The 9,108-nt window shown below is 41.5% G+C and overlaps 1 long non-coding RNA gene across 1 annotated transcript in view; it reads left to right on the top strand.

Moving 5' to 3' along the window:
• LOC133635932 (uncharacterized) overlaps window positions 1-9,108 on the top strand; it is a 578,226-nt gene that overhangs the window by 375,923 nt on the left and 193,195 nt on the right. The gene's annotated exons all lie outside the window — the stretch shown is intronic.

Genomic DNA, 9,108 nt, shown 5'->3' with positions numbered 1-9,108 from the left:
ATGCACGTGACGTCAATCGTTGAAACGGAAGTATTCGGACGCCATTGAATCCAATACAAAAAGCTCTGTTTTCATCTCAAAATTCCACAGTATTTTGGACATCTGGGTTGGTGAATCTTTTGCAATTTGTTTAATGAACAATGAAAACTGCAAAGAAGAAAGTTGTAGGTGGTATCAGTGTATTAGCGGCTGGCTGCAGCAACACAAACAGGAGGACTTTGAGGTGGATAGCAGACGCGCTATCCGACGCTAGCCGCCGACTGCATCAGTGATCGGGTGAAGTCCTTCGTCGCACTGTCGATCGCTGGAACGCAGGTGAGCACGGGTGTTGATGAGCAGATGAGGGCTGGCTGGCGTAGGTGGATAGCTAATGTTTTTATCATAGCTCTGTGAGGTCCCGTTGCTAAGTTAGTTTCAATGGCGTCGTTAGCAACAGCATTGTTAACTTTCACCAGGCTGGAAAGCATTAACCGTGTATTTACAGGTCCATGGTTTAATAGTATTGTTGATTTTCTGTTTATCCTTGCAGTCAGGGGCTTATTTCTTTTGTTTCTATATGCAGATAAACCCGATGCTATCACGTTAGCTCCGTAGCTAAAGTGTTTCGCCGATGTATTGTCGTGGAGATAAAAGTCACTGTGAATGTCCATTTTGCGTTCTCGACTCTCATTTTCAAGAGGATATAGTATCCGAGGTGGTTTAAAATACAAATCCGTGATCCACAATAGAAAAAGGAGAGAGTGTGGAATCCAATGAGCCAGCTTGTACCTAAGTTACGGTCAGAGCGAAAAAAGATGCGTCCTGCATTGCACTCTAGTCCTTCACTCTCACGTTCCTCATCCACGAATCTTTCATCCTCGCTCAGATTAATGGGGTAATCGTCCCTTTCTCGGTCCGAATCGCTCCCGCTGCATTGAAAACAATGGGGAAATGTGAGGAGCCTTTCAACCTTTGACGTCACGCTACTTCCGGTAGAGGCAAGGCTTTTTTTATCAGCGACCAAAAGTTGTGAACTTTATCGTCAATGTTCTCTACTAAATCCTTTCAGCAAAAATATGGCAATATCGCGAAATGATCAAGTATGACACATAGAATGGATCTGCTATCCCCGTTTAAATAAAAAAAATTCAGTACAGTAGGCCTTTAAAGTGCAATATAAAGCTTCACCTTCGCGGGATGCCGGACTTATACCAGCATTACCCCAAATTTCTACTGAAAGCTTAACAGCCGCGGGCCGGTACACGCATGCCGGCGGACTATTTCCGTTTTTTTCAAGTCAATGTGTCTGTTTCCACTGCCCGCGGAACGTCACGGGCATGCCGTTACCGTTCTGCAAATCCGTTCAATTTCGCACAAAATCTGTTAGTGTTGGACAGGAAGTCATGCACAAACACAAAATTAAGTATCCAGCTTACTTTCAATAAAAAATTCTCCGCCTTCAAGGCGGATTGTATTTTACACTTTGAAAGGACCTATAGGGTGGAGACGAACATTAAATTAACTTGTCAAAGGTTTTTAGACTTAATGTCATTTTGTTGACACAAATGGATGAGGACATGCTCATTCTAGAGGTCCAAGATGAAAGAATAATGTACAGGCATATCCCGGGCAGCTAAATGGGGATATGGGGGCCTGTGTCAAATATCAGCTGATATGGAGACCGGGAAAGCCAGGGATGATGTTACTGTTGTAATGTTGCTTGCTGCATAACTTAAAGTGACAGGACCAAGTTTATTTGCCTCTGCTTCTCTGGAAGGACAGAATAAATTTGGTGGTTTGGAGGTTCGCTTTAATACTACTACCTCCCTTATCACGTGATTATGCGCGGCTTTGCGAGATCTCGTAAAAGTCTGCGCTATCTCGCTGCACGACGGAGCCAAAAACAGATTGGTGGTGGGGATTGCTTGACAGCAGATGGCGCAGACCTCCCGCGGTGAAGCCGGTCCACGGTCGTTCCGCAGTCAGTGGAAATTCGGGGTTAGAGACGCGTCAAAAGCACATACTTTCTAGAGTTGTTCCACCGAGAGTGCGCAAATTGGATGAAAGCCCGCAAACTAAGTTGAAAAGAATGTTGCGCAGCCAAAACCTGCGTAGTTGTGCAATTTTTTTAAATTTCATTTTATATTAAAATATTGTTGTATTAGAATAGGGCCCTATGCGAAAAGAAAGCCACTTTATTGTACAAACTTACACAACATGATTATTTTGCACAATATAATGAAGCATTAACTTTTAACTGTACCAAGCTTGTAAGTCTGATCATTCTACATTTGACACGTGTCCCCGTTGCCCCATGCAAAGACCATATCAACACACTTTAACACTGAATCTGGCTCAAACTCTTGATTTGCTTATTTGCTCTGGTTTTCAGATTGGTTTGCTAGAAAAAAAAAATACAAAAATGTTTAAAGAAGGCTTTAAGAAGCTTAACTGCAGCGATGCTTTAGCAGCCAAAAGGTCACTTTTGCAAATTGGATTCATTAATCTCCTGGTGTATGGCAGCCCTGATGGGGCACTCTTCATACACAGGCACAGATTAAAATGGGAAAAGCGCTCTTAGATTAGCCTGAAAAAGGAAACTCTTGGAATGATAAAGACTCTTCAGAAGTTGAGGCTTGGCTCTGTGAAGTCAAATTGCCAGTTTGGCTCAAATCAGAGTGACAGAGAGAGCCCTGCTGCTGTCATAAAGGAGGAGGGTACATGAGTCTGGAGTGACTGAGCTATGATTATAACATGATCAGTTATTACAGTTAGGCAGTCGTCTGACGCAGTGTGATGATAAAGTATTTTTCTCACTCTCTCAAAGTCTCCAGAAGTACAGAAATGCCTGCGACCTCAGACTGAAAGACAAGACACATTGTGATATACTTGGACAGTTCTGCAGACAACACCAGGTAATATAGTAAATGTGTCACCTGGGGTTCAATAACACCTCTCCACTGACATTAAACCATAGGAGAAAGGATCCAAAAGAAAAAATCTGAATAATTCAGTGAATTCACATCAAAAGAATAATGGGCATTTATTATCTTATTTTTTTTGTAGTAGAAATGCCATCAAGGCATTGATGTATTATGGGCAAGGAACCATATTTAGTAATGGACCAGACAAAATTAAGATATTTTTTTTTATAGCATATTGATTAAGAATTACACAGTTTATATTATTTTAGTTAATCTTAGTTAATGTCTGATTGGCATGTCAATTTTTTACATACAATTCCCAATACTTATTTATCCATTACAAACCAATAGTTATTTTGAGCGACGGTAGAACCTTGGTTTACCCATTTAACTGGTTCTTTAACAGGGTTTTTAAATCTAAAAGTTTGTATAGGGAAGCAAATGTCTCTGTAACAAATAATGTAAATATGAACTACGATCTGTGCAATTCTGGTGGGAATTGCGTGTGAATGCCACTGCGGAAACGCTCGAGTCCAACTGAAATGCTCTTGTTAGCAAGCTAACAGTTATCATGTGTCAGGTACCAAGTTTAATGAATCAAAGGTGTACTTTGGCAAAAATGGCTTAAAAAGTTAGCATGCTAGTGCTAGCATGCTAACAGTTAGCATATGTCAAGAAGGACGTTGTTTGACTCTGGGGTAAAAGGTTGCAAAATTAGCCAAAAAAGTTAGCATGCTAATGATAGCATAGTAACGTTGGCATGCTAACAGTTAGCATGTGTCACATACCAAGTTATATGCCTAAAGTGTATAGCTGTGAAATTAACGAAAAAAGTGTAAAATTAGCTGACAAATTTAGCATGCTACCGGCAGCACGCTAGCAGTTGAGTAACAAGAGCAAGGAGAATTTTGTCTTTGGAACCGTTCAAATACGTTGAAAAATGTGGCGTGTGTAAAAGTTTGTATATTGCCCATTTATTTTCAATGGGGGAAAGTCCTGCTAATTTCTGGTAGTGCAGGAATTTTTGTATCCGGTAAAAAATCCGGCTCAAATGTCCATGGTGAGTGGAGCGTGTGGATGGAGAAACAGTTCAAACAGAGAGAGAAATGTGGAGTTTTTGAACTTCGAAAATCCTGAGTCATTTCAATGTGAATTTCGTGAAATATGCGACACAGCACAATTTTGTTGCCACTGGAATCGGTCAGGAAATGTGGAAGTAATACCAATTTTTATTAGAGAATAGGTGTTACAGAACATCGTAAATACCTGAAAAACTACCAAGTTTTTGGCCTCCGAAAAATCGTTAGCTTGAATATCTTGACTAAGAGAAACGCTCTGATGGTGGAACGGTTGTATTCTGATAACGGTGGTATTAAAAAGCGGTATCTCCTAGTAATCCGGGACATTTTTGAACTGCGAAAGTTGAGAAATGTGGGAATTCTGCAAGTTTCACAATTGGCCCCATTCATTTTCAATGGGAAAAATGTCCGGGAGTCCGGGAACTCTGGGAGTTTTGGGAATGTAAAAAAATTGCTACTATGTTGTCCCAACCGAGCTTCATGTTTAGATACTTGTGCTAGCGAGCTAGTGATCGGACGGTCACAAACGAGAGGGTTAGAGCATACTTGCCAACCTTGAGACCTCCGAATTCGGGAGATGGGGGGGGGGGGGTGTTGAGGTGGGGGGTGTATATATTTTCAAGTATTTCTTATATATATATATATATATATATATATATATATATATATATATATATATATATATATATATATATATATATATATAATATATATACATATACATATACATATATATATATTTATACATATACATATATATATATATACATATACATATATATATATATACATATACATATATATATATATATATATATATATATATATATATATATATATATATATATATATATATATATGTATATATACATATACATATATAAATAATCTGTTCATGAATGAGTATATCCGTTCGGCCACCGTGTTCAATGGAGAAGTCTGATCTACAAAATGTGCAGGCAGCATAACCCTTCCCTTCGAGTTGTCCTGGATGAACTCAAATTATTTTTTCCAATCCTTTTGGAACTTGCAAGCATGCTTCTTCTTCTTACTTGTCGTCGCCATGTCTCTTCTTTGTTCTTCTGCTTCGTCTCTATTATGTTTTTGGACATTACTACTTGCCGTAGTTTTGAAGCAATGCATGATGGGAATCCGGCTGTTGTGTGTCAGTGTATTAACATGCCGGCTTGAATAAACACACGCTAAGAAATAGCTCCAGGCCTGCCTACTTTATGGGTTATAGATAAACCTATGGATAACAGAGACATATATAATAGTCTCCTTTTCAGGTGAGAGAGGACGCTAAAGGCAGTGCCTTTAAGGCACGCCCCCAATATTTGTGTCCGGGTGGAAGTCGGGAGAAATTCGGGAGAATGGTTGCCCCAGGAGATTTTTGGGAGGGGCACTGAAATTCGGGAGTCTCCCAGGAAAATCGGGAGGGTTGGCAAGTATGGGTTAGAGTTGGCTCTTTGAAGTGGACGACGGGATCCGGCTCGGGATCAAGAGAGCCAGCTCCCAATTGAAAGCATTTTAATAAAAAAATAATCTTCCAAGGCCGCATTGGTCAACATGTGTGACTGTGACTACACTGCGCAGGAGGGAGAGGGGTTACAGGCATACAAGCGCACTAACTGGAAGGAGAGAGACGAGAGCGAGAGGATTTTACAGGATGTTACCATTTTATTGAAGATTAGTGACGGCAGGAAAAGGAGTAACATTTGGACACATTTTAAAGTGTTAAGACTGCGGAAAGGCAGAGTGTACACTTTGTAAAGTAAAAATGTCATATTGAGCAGACTCCACAACCTACCTGCACTTTCACATGTAGAATGTGCATAGTAGCAACATCTGTCCCCTCAGAAAGAATCTTCTCCAAAACAGGGCAGATGGAGGAGTAGAAACGAATCAGTCCCTCAAAGCCGAGGCCATTGTTTTTATTTAATGCCAATCTTCATTAAAACCTCACCTGGATGCTGTTTTTTCTTTTTGTTTTGCACATTTTAAGTTACATTTGGTCAAGTGATGTTTAGTTGATTTTGTGTTTTGTTTTTCAATGTACATGGTTGCACTTTTAAGGTATATTTTGTCAAGTAAATCTTGTGTTTGTGTCTTATTTATTTAAATTATATTTATGTATATTTTATGTTAGGTTTATCCATTCATCCATCCATCCATCTTCTTCCGCTTATCCGAGGTCGGGTCGCGGGGGAAGCAGCCTAAGCAGAGAAGTCCAGACTTCCCTCTCCCCAGCCACTTTGTTCAGCTCCTCCCTGGGGATCACGAGGCGTTCCCAAGCAGGCCGGGAGACAAAAGCTATGTCCCAATTCAGGGTCTGCATCCTTCGAAGGACGAATTTGAAGGCCGCTTACGTCTCAACGCTGCGGGAAGGCTGTCCCAATTCATTCAAATTTGAAGGCTCCTCCAAATGCAGCCGACGAATGCGCCCTTCTTTTCCCTGTATTCGGAGGATGCACCGCGACTATCCTTTGTGGCCTCCCATATCCCAAGATGCTTTGCGCGCCTTTGTTCAACCCAGATCTTTTTGACGATGGCGGCAAATACAAGCAGCGGCACCGGCAGCGGCAGCGAATACACTTTCAAATGTAAGTATCCTTTGCAGGCCAGACTGTCCCATTTAACAAAGGGTGACGCATCCTCCGGAGGTGCCTCGGAAGGTCCAGCCTTCTGAGGCTGCGTAGGCCGGGTCCTCCGAAGGATGCTGACCCAGAATTGGGACACAGCTATAGTCTTCCCAACATGTCCTGGGTCTTCCCCGTGGCCTCCTACCGGTTGTACGTGCCCTACACGTCTCCCTAGGGAGGAGTTCGGAGTCCTGACCAGATACCCAAACCACCTCATCTGGCTCCTCTGGATGTGGAAGAGCAGCGGCTTTACTTTGAGCTCCTCCCGAATGACAGAGCTTCTCACCCTATCTCTAAGGAAGAGTCCCTCCACCCGGCGGAGGAAACTAATTTCGGCCCTTTGTACCCGTGATCTTGTCCTTTCAGTCATAACCCAAAGCTCATGACCATAGGTGAGGATGGGAACGTAGATCGACCAGTAAATTGAGAGCTTTGCCTTCCGGCTCAGCTTCTTCTTCACCACAACGGATCGATACAGCGTCCGCATTACTGAAAACGCCGCACCGCACCTGTCAATCTCACGATCCACTCTTCCCTCACTCGTGAACAAGACTCCGAGGTACTTGAACTCCTCTACTTGGGGCAAGTTAAGTTTATCAATAAAGCCATATAGATACTATACATAGGTTATATTTCATGTGTTTTTACATTAGTGATTCATCATTTGGTAATACATTAATTTAAGTAACACAAAATCTGGGGAGCCACTTGGGAGCTGAAAGAGCTGGCTCTCCACAAAGAGCCGGAATTCCCATAAATAACTTGAACGGTTCTGGTCGGATGAAAACTGGGGCAGAAGAAGGCCATCAAAAACAGAAGAATATCCTGGAAAGCCTGGAATTCCATGTAATCAGTGAGACAAACAAATATTAGCAACGGTGTCCCGGCCGAGTCGGACGTATTGATATTAAAACAGTGCTGATCGGATGAAAACTGGGGGAGAAGAAGGCTGTCAAATAAAACGATGGAATAAAATCCATCCATCGATTTTCTACCGCTTGCCCCTTTTGGGGTGCTGGAGCTTATCTCAGCTGAATTCGGGCTGAAGGCGGGGTACACCCTGGACAAGTCGCCACCTCATCACAGGGCCAACACAGATAGACAGACAGCATTCACACTCACATTCACACACTAGGGCCAATTTAGTGTTGCCAATCAACCTATCCCCAGGTAAATAAATATGATAATCGATAAAAGGAATTCACTCAACTATAAAAAGATGATGTTTTGGTGTAGAACAACATGTGAATGTTACAAGGCATTCCCACAATAATGAGTTGAAGCCTCAACAAAAGTCCATATTTTAGTGACGGTTTGTGCACTTTGACCACAATATAAAGTGCTATACAGTTCTGTATATCAAACAGACGTAATGGGGTGGTGGATTAACTTCCTTATTATTAACAAGCCAAAACAACAACACACTGCTGTCCTCTGTATGTGCTGCTCTGCCAACACGCTATGTTAAAATGCTCACACACACAGACGTCCCTTTGGTGCCCCCACAATTTATCAGAAATGTTAAAAAAATCCTTAACTTTAACAAACATACTGTTTTGCGGCAAGAATAAACATTTAAATAAGTGAAATCCACTTAGATTAAAGGGAAAAATCAGGAGGAGGAGCCGTGTGTGTTTGTGTGCTTTGGAAGAGGTGCCACTAAACGAAAGGTAAGTCTTCTCCCCAGCTGGGAAATAAGTCTGCTTTGGTATCCTTTTCCAGAAAAGTCTGCATCGTCCAATTTCCCATATTTGTGAGTACCATTAATTTACTTCTCGAAAATAGTGCTTTTTTGTTTTTTAACTCCAAATTCCACAGCGATTCCCTCCTGTCTTCCACAATGGTCTGTTGTCTTTTTGGGACTCATATTGAGTCAGCAAATTGGACAAAACATGTCAAAAGGCGAAAAACACAGATGTAGTGAACTGTGCAGCAAGTGACGTGGAGGGCTCCGCCTTCCCAAAAATGCTGTGTCCCGCCTTGTGCCTGCAGGCGAGGCGCACAATTAATGAATGAATGAAGCGTTAGTACACAGAGACATAGTTCACACACGGAGGCATATTTGGCTTGATCTAAAATGTCAGACATAGAGGGCTTTGTAAATTGAGCTTCCACTGTATAGCTGTTAAAAATGCTGCTTTTGCCCACAGTCTGTCTTAGCTAAGACTCACAGAGGCCCCCAGGAGACAATTAGTAAGCGTGTCCTTACTTTCTTCTTAATTTCATTAATTTGCCTTCAATTTTTACTGTATTCTGAAATTGTAGCACATTATAATTATAATGTTAAGAGAGCATGTCTAGCAACTTGCTAAAAAACCAAGGCGAGCAAGAAATTACTTCCAACATATTAATAATTTTAAAGTCGTTCGTACATTGCACATACATCTGATTGAGAGGTGCTAATAAACTTGTTCAAAATAATTTCCATCTATTGTTTTATGACAAGCCTTCCTCATATTCCATATGGCGTTGTGTGCTTTCAGT

Source organism: Entelurus aequoreus, linkage group LG02 (genome assembly GCF_033978785.1).
Source record: "Entelurus aequoreus isolate RoL-2023_Sb linkage group LG02, RoL_Eaeq_v1.1, whole genome shotgun sequence".
Lineage (NCBI taxonomy): Eukaryota > Metazoa > Chordata > Actinopteri > Syngnathiformes > Syngnathidae > Entelurus > Entelurus aequoreus.
This window is presented reverse-complemented; position numbering and strand designations above follow the sequence as displayed.